This window comes from Marmota monax, unplaced genomic scaffold, assembly GCF_021218885.2.
Source record: "Marmota monax isolate L192 unplaced genomic scaffold, Marmota_monax_Labrador192_F-V1.1 WCK01_AAM20220418_F8-fsc00029, whole genome shotgun sequence".
NCBI lineage: Eukaryota > Metazoa > Chordata > Mammalia > Rodentia > Sciuridae > Marmota > Marmota monax.
This window is the reverse complement of record NW_026693024.1, coordinates 53,972-67,950: the sequence shown is the minus strand read 5'-3', so window position 1 is coordinate 67,950 and position 13,979 is coordinate 53,972. Positions and strand designations below refer to the sequence as shown.

Below are 13,979 nucleotides of genomic sequence, written 5' to 3'. Positions count from 1 at the left end.
GCAGGGATGCAGGTACAGAACCTCAGCACCCCCTGCCCCACCCACTGAGTCTATGGGATTCACTATCTCAACCTCTTGCCAGGAGAAGAGGCCAAGAGAAAATGGAAGTAAGGAAAACATGAATGGGATTTAGGGCTAAGCAATAACATTAGTACTTTTTCTAACCCTAGTTACTGTAAGTTTGGAAGAACAGAACTGATATTTTGTCCAAACCCTAATTGGCATAAGTATGGAACCATAGCATTGACCCAAGTGTTGTACACTCCCCTACACTAGCACAGGGGGACAGAAAACCTTTCACTGGTTCCCCTCTCACAAGTGGTTGAGTACCATTCTTGTTTCTATTCTTCAATAAATCCTATTCATCCTTGTATGTGGATTTGATTTTTCAATTCAGAAAACAAGAATGTAGAAAGCAGTAGAAATGGATAGTGTGAGGCTGTGGTCTGCTGCAGCATGGGAGGGCATGGCCCACCATTAAGAAGTGCAATAATTCTCAGCTTAGAGGCCTGCAACTTGTGCAGACTCCACCTGCCAGCAGAAGTGTAAATATTCCAGTTTCACTGTCACAGCAATAGAAAGCTGATTAAGGCAGAAAATAAGAATGCAACTGGCAGACAGAAGAACATCCATATATCACTCCTTCAATCCTCCCTTTAATCCCCAGCCCCTCTCTGCTAGAGTTCAAGTTCTATGCGTGTGAGTCCATCAGATAAATTCCATTGAGTAGTGCATCATTTGGGGACCAGCTGAAGATCACACACCAGCCAAGTATGAGATATACTAGCAAATGGCTGGTGGCAATGCACATTCAGCACGAGGCTCTCAGGCACAAGGAGGCAACAAACCAAGGACCTAGAGGAACAAGAACAAGGATCAGAATGTGCAGGAGTCAGGGGGAGAGAATGTATAGTTCACAGTTTATTTCTATGTATTGTGAAGTGACACTTCAGAGAAGTGGTACCATAAACAGTCACCAAAGGGCAGAGTGCAAGTGTCCACACAAGTACAGGTTCAGTGGTATCCATAGCTAATTTCACCCCCAAGATAATACTGTGTCAGGAAATGATCCACTGTTTAGTGCAACCACATTAAATACAAATATAGATGTCTTTAAAATTCTAACTCACTAATTTTTCTAGATGGCCAGAAAATAAAATCTTTATTTCTAAAAAATGTCTATAATGTAATATAATATCCATTGTTTCTAAAATTTTTCAACAGAGAAGAGATAATTAATACTGCTAATCACATTTTTCTTATATTCTTATTTTATGATTAAATAAGTAAATTAAATTTAAAATAATGGGGATTAATCTTCACCAATATATTTTTTAATAAATAAATTAGAAATTACAATTGATGCCCAAATACTTTCTCCTTATTTTTCCAATTGTTAAAGAAACAACAGAATCCTGCCTCAAATCTCTCCTCACAAAGCTGAATTACCCACCATTATCTAGCACTGAGAATATTTTCTACTCCTTTAAACATTGTTACAGATTCTTAATATATAGCTAAACCTGTTCCATATATTTCTATAGCTGTGTTATCCCCTCATTTGGATTCCAATTTAATATCTCTTTTTATTAACCCTTCAAATCTTTCACAGCATCATATGTCCCCCATCTTCCTTGCTCATATGTATACCCAAACCAAGATTCCTGGACCTCTGATAGATAATATTGCCCACACAGATACAGCTGTGAGATCCCTTTATCTTTTATTTTCAAGTGCTGTAAAATCTCATGGATATTTTTTCCATCAAAATGCACAATCATTAATGAAGATTTTTCCATTTCTTCCCAATAAGCTCATGTCAATGTCATTAAATGTTCTCACTGTACACCCTTCTTGGCCCCTATGTGGGAATCTGAAAATCCTTGAGGCCTACATTCTAATGCACTTTGGCAAATGCATGTTACCCATTTCCCTCATTTCATCCCTACTTCTTTCTTCATATTTTCACTGATACTCATTCTGAGTTTATGTGGCTACTGCCTGTTGATCTAAAAATGTATCTGCTTACATTTCTCATTTATTACTCTGTTTTGCCACTATGGACAAGCCTACTTATTTAAAGACAGATAAGTCCCTGCATATACAACCTGTGCTTTTGTACCATTTTGTCCTTATTGGAATATAATTTTAACCCACGGAGTTTCCCATTCTACCACACAAGTCTTCTCTGAATGAGCACATCATACCCTCTAGACATGCCTCTCAATACAAAAATAAAAAAGGGGACCTAGCCCAAAGCAGAATACAATTTTTAATTTTATGAAAATGGGCATAAAATAAAGGGTATACGGGACAATGGGGACTGAGTGAACTTAAAATGTGGTTTCCATTTCAAAAATTTTTCTGAGAACTAGAATCTTTTTTATATTTGAAGTCTCCTGTTTACATGACATAGTTGTGTTTTCTTGTATATTCTTAGTATGCTATAGTTATTCTTCTTTTACGATAAAATTAGTTGATTTCTATTACTATCATCATCAATCCAAACAAGACTTTAAATCAATTAAAATCTTTCGCTAAGCATAAAGTTATTTTCACATTTACTACAATCATAATAAGTATATTTAGTTGTATAAAGGCACAAGCTTTGTTTAGATTTTAAAATATCCTGACAAAAATATTATGTATATAATATTCCCATTGTTGCTTATGTAAATTAATCAAATTAAGTTACACTATCTAGAATAAAATACAATGGAAATAACTGACTCATAAGATTCATATTTAAGCTATCTTTATTTACAAAATACTATTCTAAGAATTGTAATTCCATTAAGTTTCAATTGGAGCAAAAGTGTAATCACTTGAGTAAAAGCAGTTAGTTAAACTAAAAACGAGGGATACATTATTTTTGAAGGCAGATAAAAAATATTGTCAGGATTCTTGTTGTGCTTCTGTATGTTCAGTAGCAGGCTTATTTGAAGGTGGAATCAACGCTGAAGGGAAGTCACTTCTACTTTCAGAATGCAGGGGTGGGAGTCAGGGGAAGAAATCCAGCTCTTGGGGGGAGATAATGAGGAAAACACCACAGTCCCATTGGGAATGGAAGGGTTGGTGGGCCTGGTGGAAAGTGTTCTCAAGATGTTCCACACATGTTTTCTGGAGGAGATGGAGAAAAAAAGGTCCTCTTCTCATGAACTGACTCCTTGGATCCACTGGAAACAATGGACCTCTGATTGGAGGGAAAGGTGAGAAAGCAAAGCCAGAGGCAGTTGCTTCATTTTCAACAGGGACAGATGAATCAGGCACATGGGAATTACCAAGATCAACTTTGGTATCATTTCTACTGTATTCCATTTCTGGAGACATAGGTCCATCCATTTTATCCAAAGGCAGCATAGTAGAACTTCTGAATTCATCTGGTCGAGATGGTCCACCATAATTACAATAACATACATCTTGCCATGGTAGAGGAAGACGTGGATCAGAATATGGTTGGCCTGGTGGAGCCATCATCATCTTAGGGTTCTGTTCCCATGGAAGTAACAGGGGCCCAATGTTATAAGGCACTCTCTGAGGATCAGTTATCCCATCATAGTCTGAGTCTCTTCTTTAATTGATAATCTTTCATTGATAATCTCCTTTCATTGGTAATCTTCTTTCACTGATAATCTCTGGGCTTCTTGAATCTCTTCCTCCTGCCTTTGGAAGCAAAGGTGAGAGTCTGAGTGGACCCTTATTTTCCAAAAGTGGAGCTTTCATCTCAGATGAAGGTTGACCCAATGGCGGGGGGCCATTTGGGGAATTCTCTCTGCCAAAGACTGTATTTGAATCATCAATTGCAGAAGGATCATTTTCTACAAGTTTAAATTTAAACTCATTTTAAGTTTTGTCTGTCATGAGCATTTTGTTTCCTTAAATCATTGAGGTATCTTTCAGCACTCTGAGCTGCCAACACATTATCATGTGCTTTTTTCTCATAGTACATAATGGGCCCCTGATAAGAATGAATGGTTCTCTGCAATTCTTCTTCAAGGTCTTTGACTTGCTTTCTATAGGTCTCCAGCTGTTCACTTGCATGGCTGATGTTTTCCACAATTTTAGAAAGTTTCTCTTCTAGCTCTACCTGGTAATTTTCTCTCCTATTAATTTCTTTGGAGTTTCATCATATTATTTTCTTGATATAGTTCAATAATGACATTAAGTTTCTGCTGAAGATTCCGATTCTCACTTTTAAATTTGTGTATTTTTTTGACCACAAAGATGCTTGTCCTGTCAAGATTTTTAATATATTCTATAAGGTCTTCCTTTGTTTCAATTAATTCAGAAAACAAAGTAAACATTGATTTTTTTCTCCTTGTAAGGTTTTAAAAAGGCATTAAACTCAGCAGCATAAAACCATTCTTTCAAATCTCCTTTTGGCTGATCCTCTAAGTGAGCACCAACACTCTTAATTTCCAATTCCACATTACCATCATCTGTTAGGACTTCTCCAAGCACAGAAGCCCAATCTTTCATCGGCAGCAAGTGTTCAGTCAGAGAATTAATGTGATTTTCTTTATCTCTTAGAACTTGTTTTGCATGTACTTTGGAGTCTTCAAGTGTTGTTTTCTGTTTATTAAGGTCATTCACTTTTTTTTCCATACTTCAGCTTCATATAAAAGCTGTTTCTGACTTTCCTGAAGTTGGGAATTTTGATTCAAAACCTCTTTTATTGCTACCTTAAATCTGTCCTCATTCATTTGAAATAGTCTCAAGGTTGTTTTATCTTCAGTTATTTGTGATCTGAGGGATTTTGATTCATCTTCTAGGAACTTAATCCTTTTTGATATATCCACCATCAATTCATGCTATTGTGAATGTGTAGTTTTTGTCTACTTTTAGCTCTTTTTCTAGAAGGAGTATTTCTTCCTCCAGTTTAGATATGGACCTATCCAGATTTCCATATGTTGCCTCCAAATTTTCTGCTTCTATTGATTCCTTCTCCAAAATGGCATCATTTAAAGATGACTCTAACCTTCATTCTGTTTCTGAACAAAGCTAACTTTTTCAAGTAGTTCATATTTTTCTTCAATTAGTCCAGAAAGTTTTAGAGCAAGCTTTTTTCTCTTCTCATGTAACATCTGCTTCTCACAGACTGATAACTTCTCTGCAAAAACAAGAAAACAACAAAAAATCCAATAGCTGTATATATCACCAACTCCCACCGATGGCCATAAGGACTAGGGTGTGTTTCCATGTCTTCACACAACACACATCATAACCCTGCTTACTTTTCCCAAGACCACCCCCAAGTATGGCTGAGAGGCAGCTCTTGCCCCCATCATGCTAAGGCTACTTTGGCTATTCACTCCACAACCACACCATGCCCAGCCATGCCAAAACAGGCTGTGGACACTCAGGCCTTTGGGCAACAGAGCAGACTATTGTGAACCATCAGGTGGGGGAGATGGCTGCAGGCATTGACATGGGGAGCCCCAGACATGGGCTCCCATGGGCCTAGCACTCTCACACTGCCTGTCAGAGAAGTCTTGGCTCCTTCACTATGCTGTGAATCCTAAAGCACCACAGGTTCAAGCCTGTCCCAATCAAGCCTGGGAGAAGTCCTGTCTAGGTCACCCACCCATTGGTTTGTTTCAGGCCAGTCCAAGACAGAACATATTATGTGACATTCTATACAGTCATAATATCACCCAGTTTGATGTAACTAAAATGCTAAAGTTCTGTAAAATTTTTAAAGAGCTAGTACATTATATATTTATATTTGTACCACTTGCCCTTTTGTTTTAATGACTAATTCCTTTCTCTCCCCTTGTGCCCCCTTTCTTTTTCCTTTCTTCCTTTTGTTTTTTTTGCAGTGTTGGGAGTTAAACTCCAAGGCCTTCGACCTGCTAGGCAAGTTCTCTACCACTGAGCTTCATCCCTAGCCCTGTTGACACTTTCTACAGAAGTAATATGGATTATTTCTATAGGAAAAACTCTCCTGTTAGACTATTTTAACAGTAATTTTAGAAGAGTTGCTAACATGGGCACAAATCAGCTATGACAAGTTACTTTTAAAAAGTATGCCATGTTTTTAAAAAGAAGAAGCTTAAAACTTCTGATGATTTTCATGTCAATTTTTCTAGATAACTATTTAAGAGTCTTCAAAATCTTTTTCCAGATGTTATTTTCTTTTGAATTCTCATAGAAGGTAAAAACTTTCAAGTAGGTTAGTTGTTATAAATATATGGAAAATAGAAGAATATAATATGACTCTTTGAAATGGATTTAGCTCCTGAAGGTGAATTAAGTTTTTGTTCAGATAAAGAGTCATTGCTTGATGTAAATAGAGGATATCTAAATTTATTTTTCTTCCTAGTTGTGCTTAATTGTTAATAAGCCAGATCTAATGTTTGAAGAACTCACTAGAAGTCATTGCTTTTCTAAATATCTCCAAATACATGAAAAGTTCAAAGGCATTATGTCACCATGTATAATTAGAATGATTATAATTCTATGGCAATATCTGTATCAATGTAAACTAAATCACTTATCCTGTTTGATAGGGTATGAAAGTTTAGAAACTTTTTGACAAATGTAATTATGTGCGGTTATGGATGTTAATTAGTTTGTAGTTAATATTTCACAATGTATATACCTGTGTCAGGAACAAATTATCAACTGAGCATAGTATCACATACCTGTAATCCTAGACATTTAGGAAGCAGAGGCAGGAGTATCACAAATTCAAGGCCAGCCACAGCAATTTAGCCAGGCCCTAAGCAATTTAGTGAGACCCTGCCTCTAAACAAAACAAAAAAACACAAACCCTTCAGGGGACATTACAGATTGAAATCATAACACCATGTGCTATCTTCTACCACCTTATGACCCATTAAGACCCAGCAGATGCCAGTGCCATGCTCTTGAACTTCTAAAGCCAAGAGCTAATAAGTGTCTTTGCTCTATAACTTACCAAAGATGATATTCAATTATAGCAACACATATCATACTAGGTTTCAGAGAGATTACTGGTCAAGGCATACCACTACAAAGCAACAGTTCTGGGACTCAAACTAATTGTCTTCAGTTCCAAACCCCAATAGAAGAGGTTAGCTATCAACTAAAACACAAAAAAACCAGGCTGCAGATTCCTCTTTACTTGCCAGAGCTGTTTCTGTTTGGATGTAAAAGTCACTAAATAATACTAGCTTCTTTGCCAGAGCTGTTTCTGTTTGGATGTAAAAGTCACTAAATAATAGTAGCTTCTTTGCATCTACTACACCGGTATCAAGCTACCTACTTTCAAATTGAATTCCTGAGCCTTTTCTTCATCTGAATATGCATCTCAATCACACTTTATAGTAATACTAATAATAATATTCACTAATAGAGTTATTCTCATCATTAAATGGACAGACAGAACATACATCAAATGCTGTTCCATTAATTCCCACTCTTCTTTTCCCATTTTTAACTAGGGAAAAAAGTGAAAATTCTTAAAAATTATTTTTCTTTGAAGGATTATAGGATTTTAAAATGGCAAGGAAACTTTGATAGCATATCAAATAGTAATAAGATACTAAACCACACCCTGCTAAAAAGTGAAGTCTGGGGCAATTACCTTTGAATCTTTCCATTCTGTGACATGGGCACCTGGTATTACCACTTATTTAAATGTGAGAAAGTTTTGCACCATTCATGTCATCATTCTCCAGATCACTAGAGATGATGATGACAGATGCAGTACCCCATGTACTTCTTGAACATTTCCAGAGTTCAGAAACAGCTATTTGTGCACTTTTCTACAACTTTTAATTTCATTTCCTACCAAAAGTCTAGTACTGAATAATTTTTCTTTGTAAAATGCAAGCATTGTGTTGTAGGAAATCAGTAGCATCCTATATTTAGAAAATGGTAAGCTGGATGTGGTGTCCCATGCCTCTAATCCTAGCAGCTCAGGAGGCGGGGACAGAAGGATTGTGAGTTCAAAGCCACTTTCAGCAAAAAGCAAGGTACTAATCAATTCAGTGAGACCCTGTCTCTAAATAAAATAAAAACTAGGGCTGGAGATGTGGCTCAGTGGTTGAGTGCCCTTGAGTTCAATCCCTGGTACCCCCCTCTAAAAAAAAAAAAAAAGATTAATGTTTACTTTCTGACACATGTTACCCTAGGAAATGGGGAATCTTCATTCCAGAGAAGCTACTGTGCATAACTTGTTAACTGAGAGATGTCAGTTTGCTTGACAAAAGGATTCACCATCATAGTACTATAAGGAGTTTGAAGGAGACATCAGAAGACTCAAGGAGAAATGATATAGGCATCCAGGGAGTCCAAAAGATGATTCTTATGAATCCCAGCAGCATCCATGAATCAAATATAACCTGTACATGCTCTCATGATTAAAATGATTGTTACAGTGGAAAACAACTATTCCTCTTGGTAAACATCACTGGACCTCCCCAGGGGTCCTCCACAAATCACTCAGACCACCCAACCTCCAGCACTGTGGCTTCTAGCCACTCTGATTCACTGGTACTTATGCCAATGCAGTTAAAAATATATTGAATATCACTCCTGGGTATCATCAAAACTGCTTAAATAAGAATCGTTCTCACCCCTAAAGACTCATATACTTTTCCCTTGAGCTATTTGACAGTGTTTTCTTCCTAAGAAATACTAGCTTCTGAAAGTAAGATCCAGCTCTATGAAATGCATCTCTTTTCTATAGTAGGTTTTCATCAAATTATGCATGTTAAAATTTTAGAATTCATTCACAGCCTGATTAAAGTCCTAAGCTGTGACACTAAAATATTTTAAACTATAGAGCTATAAGATTTGTACATGGATGGTGCAAATATATGTTACAATACAATTAATCATTAATTTTTTGAAACCATGTATTATTAATCTCTTTTCTGATCTCAAGTAGATTAATAATTCAACAATGATATCAATACACAGATCATTAATGATAAAAGAAATACTTTGGTTCTATTCCTGGAAATACTCCAGTTTATTAAACTACACAACAGTAGCACTTAGAATGCATCTAAAAAATGTAGAGAAGACCCAAAAAGGTGACTATTTATCTTTCTGCTTTACTTCTACTATAAACTGTATGAATTGGTTAGCACTAGCCCAGTCAGTAAGAGAGTGTCTCATGGAAAATAATTAAAATAACCAGACAGACGTTTTGAAGGAAACTATCTGTATTTGAAGACAGAAAGAAGTTTTAATTTTCAAAAGAAAATAAATATCTATTTGCAAATTTACAATTCACTAAAGACATATCACTGTGATTTCATTATCTAAAGTATATAACAGCGCCATAAAATTTTATTTGCCAAACAAGAGCTTAGAACATTGCCGCTGTCTGGCTGCAGCAAAATAACCAGGGGGTGACAAGCAAATTGTGTAGATTGATACAGCAGGAGTGGGAGCTGATTATTGTAGGACCAGAGGGGTATATATACATTCCACACAGCTTATCTAAATTAACATAAACTAGATACAGCAGTCAACCAATAAAGAATCTCCACACTTAATGGCTCTCTGGCATTACTTCACAAACCACTCCCTCTGCAAAATGCCAGGCGCCATCCTGACTTGTTTACAGACCCTAACAGAACATTGCCACACAGTTAAAGGTATTTGACAATAAATAATGGTCAATACCAAAGAGCCATGCACAAAACAACTGGTCAGAACAGAAACAGTCAAAGATCTAAAGATGCAGGGAGACACACAGATGTAAAACAAAGGCTGTTTCCAGGAGCACAAGAGGCAGCCACACAGATCACATTGCACTTGGATTTGTTTTTTTAAAAGTCAAAGATATGATGAACTGCTGGGTAAAGCAGAAGGCCAACCCCAAGGAAGTCACAAGTGAAAGTCATTGACTTATCTCCACAAACACGATTTCCAGTACCTGTAAGAGCCACCATCCCATAGCAGCTGAACACACTAAAATACTCCAGTCTAAAGTGTACTTGCCCCTTCCAAATTCTCCACCATGTTAGCCAGAATCTCCTGCAGGATCTGCAACAAGAGGGACTGCTCCTGCTCAAAATCACAGATGGACAGGTCCTGGGGAACATTCTGCAAGTAAAGTGGGAGAGCCATAAATATGTCACCAGTGTCAAGCATCCAGGCCCCATCTACCTTGGTGTCATCCAGTTGCTGTCACAGAAAGAGTGATGGTGCTAGCTACTTCTGCACTCTGAGGTTCCCATCACATTGTCATTACTGCTCTTGTTCGATACAGTCTTAATTTCAGGGTAATAATACCTGCCGTGTCTGGAGTGTATATCCTGACGCACTACACTGGAGCTTGTAGTTCCTGTTGTTCTCTACAACAGGGACTATTACTACCACTAGAGAATAAGCAAACAGAGAAGTTGGGTCACTTTTCTAAAGTCACACAGTCACAAAATAATCAAGCCAGGCTTGAAAAATGGATTATTCTAATACTTATATATTGGTTTCAAACCTACCAAGCATTCTGTTGACTTAAAAAAATAACATTTAAAGCTGGGCAAGTGGGAGGTAGTGGCATATTTTGTGTGTGTGCATGTGGGGGTGGCAGCATAGAGGAATCTTGAGGGCACCATGGCATCAGAGACACAGCTAACAGTGGGCAAGGGTGGTTTGGGCAAGGGGCAACAAACACAGAAGAGCAGTCAGGGTGCAAGAGCAAAGTCTGAAATGCATGTTACAAAAAATCATTTTAAGAGCTGCACACAACTATGGACATTTCTGAAGACCCTTTCTCTGCACAGTAGATCAAGATGGATGAATCTGCCTTTTGGATCTTTTGGAGTGTCCTGTGTCTCTAGAACACCTGGATACTGCTGCAAAAGTCTTATCTTGCCAGTACAAGTTTTGTGAATGATGTTTGCTGGGGATCCTAGGTTATCTCAGTTGTTCTGAGTGGAGGACCCTTGTTGGCTTGGGTGTTCAGGAGCTTCCCAGTAACATCCTGCTGAACAGGCTTCTGGATAGCATCAAGCAGAGACGTTGGACACCTAGCCCTGGTGGGGGCAGTGGGACCAACTGCACAAATGCATTCAAGGCTCAGGGCAGCACTATGGCTAATTGTAGCACAAATGATCTTTAGGGTTCCCAGTATGGACAGCAGCCTCGGGTGCAAGCCTAGAGTCCGCCAGTGAGGGATACACCTCAGTTACTATGTGCCAAAGCATTATAAATATCCAAGAAAGGAATCTGTGACTTTAAATTCACCAAAATGTCATCATCATTTTGCAACAAGTTGATGAAACTGGTAACATGGGGAAGTCATTGGGATCCATGGCTCTTCCCCCACCAAAGTTTAGCAGATTATTCAATCATTACCTCAACCCCCACCTCAGTGCAAAGCACTTTATGACTTTGAAGTAAAAGACAAGGAAGTAGACAAAGATTGCCTTCTGTTTGCAAATGATGTTTTTCTAACTGTGATATACAGAGTGGATGAAAACTGGGCTGAACAAATGTTGGCAGACAAATTTGGCATATTTCTGATTTCCCACATTGAGTTTAACTCAGCTGCTAAACAGCTGATTGAAAGGGATAAGCCTCCCATGATACGAGTTGATGCTGAAAAATGTCCCTAAGCAACAGTCAAGAGCAGCACAGCCCCAAAGCTCTCTGACACCAAGAAGAACACCAAAAAGCAGCACTCCTTCACTTCCCTCATCATGGCAAAGAAGTCTTCCCATACATCCCAGAACTGCCACTCCATGGAGATTAGCCCTCCTGTCCTCATCAGCTCCAGCAACCCCACAGCTGCTGGGAGAATCAGTGAACTGTCTGGAATTCCTGCAGTTTCCCTTCTCAAATTCATATGAATACCACTGAGTTAACTGTGACCTCATTCCCAAGCATCTCAGTGACAACAGGCTCCTCATTAGTTTTCCTGTTAGATGTCCCCCCTCCAGCTGCCCTTGGAACTATGAATCCTCCCCTCTACCACCACATCTCCTGGCTGTCATTGTCCTCACTTCCACACTACTGTTGCTGTTGCTGCTGCTGAAATGGGACCCAGACCCATGGCAGGATCCACTATAGAGATTGCACATTTTCAAACACAGACTCACCCCAGTGTGTATGTGGCTATCTACCCATAGACTCCCAGAAAGAAGATGAGTAGAACTGGGAATAGGGGAGATGATTTCAGTGTTTGAGCATTGCCAGGATGGCTGGTTCAAAGGGATGTCAATGCATACCACTGAGATTGGGGTTTTCCTTGGCAATTATGTGGCATCTGTCACAAGGGCAGTGATAAATGCTACCCAAGCTAAAGTTCCTATGTCTACTATGGGTCAGACAAGTTAGAGGATGACAAAGGTCGGTCCCTCCACTGCAGGAGAGCCTTCCCAGAAGCTCCAGAGGAATGGTGTGGCTGGGACACCCATTGTTGTCTCTCCAGCTGTAGTGTCAGCAGCTCACAACAAAATAAGTGGTCAAACTAAGGTCCTGTTGCACATGCCTGGGCAGATTACAGTCAAGCAGGGTTGCAATGCAGTGAGGACAGTTGCGGCACATAATCAAGAATACCCCACAGCAGCACTGATGCCCATCCAGGTGCAGAATGCTACCTGCATTTGGGGGCCTGCACCACCATTTGCTGGCCTCCCCACAGCCTCTGCCACCAATGGCAGGCTCTGGTGCCCGTGCCTCTGCTGTCAGTTTCAGTCAAACCGGTACCTACCTGGCCTGTGCTTCAGCCACTTCATTGACCTCCCCAAGTATCACCGTTGCCTCTCATGAAACTAAGCCCAGTGGCCAGATAGTGACCCTAGACTTCCCACAACTCCACATGATTCTTCATCAGCTTGTGGGAGCAGTTCAGCAAGCAAATATGACAAGGACAGTAAAATAGAATAACGGGGTTACTGAAGTTGCCTTCTGGTGCTGCCACAAAATTGAAGCCCTGAGTAGCACCTCCAGCATTGCTGAAGTTAAAGTGGAGCTTGAAGCAGGGCTAAATGGTGATGAGTTACCCCTACAGGGAGCCATGGGTCCTGAGCTACCATTTGGAGGGAGGCCATGGCAGGGCCGGCTACTGCCCCATGGATGGTAATGGCCCAGTCACTGTGACACCAGCAGGAACAGCCTTGAACCAAGAAGCTTTCCATCTGAAGATTAGCTCCCTGGACTTTCAGTCCTATTGCTCCACCTCCTGGTCAGGCATGTTCCTCACTGGGTCCTGTCATGAATGAGTCTAACCTGTTGTTTGTGAAAGGCACTAGGTGGTGGTTTCCTATCCTCCACAAAGTGAGGCAGAACTTGGGGACTTAAAGGAGATATGTTTATTCATAAAAAGTGAGAGGATGGCTGGTCCAAAGGCAAATTACAACACAATGGGAAAACTGGGCTTTTCCCAGGAGGCTTTGTGGAAAACATCAGAGGAGATAAACACCGGGAAGACTTAAAATCACATCACACAAATGAAGAGCACAAAGCAGTCTGATGGAAAGAGCACACGTGTGGACTTCCAGAAGTTCAGGAGCTGAGCAGAGGGTTGGTGTGTGGCTCCTGAGTCTTAGCACAGCCACACCAGCCAGCAGAGGGAAGCAGGTGTCTGGGTTTCACCACTCAGTTGGGATTGTAAGGTGTACCTTGTGCTAAGCAACCATTTTGTTGTTTGTTTATTTTGTTTTGTCTTTATAATGTATAACTAAAATGGACACTTGTTTACAAGACTTAGCTAATGTATTTGCTTCTTTTAAAACTGAAATTTTCTTGTAATAGATAAATTCTTTGGATTATGATTTTAAGAAATTAATTTATGAAACAAGAGCCAAGGAGAAGCTGTATTATCTCCTGCTTAAGCCAAGAGATTCATTGTGCTGTAGAATGCATCTTCCTTCCCTCACCCCTGTTCCCCATCATTACATATTGCTTCCTTAAGACAGAACTGTTGGTACTCTAACTTGGGTTTTCCTCTTTGGGAAATTAAACATACATTTCAGTCAGTATCAGTAAGGGCCTATGGTAGGGAGAAAAAACTCAAGAAAAAAAAGTCAGTGATT

General features: G+C 39.4%; 1 pseudogene; it reads left to right on the top strand.

Annotated features, from left to right (window-relative positions):
* The first annotated feature begins 11,232 nt into the window (after positions 1 to 11,232).
* LOC124098526 (E3 ubiquitin-protein ligase SH3RF1-like) lies at positions 11,233 to 12,831 on the top strand (annotated as a pseudogene).
* The last annotated feature ends 1,148 nt before the right edge of the window (positions 12,832 to 13,979 follow it).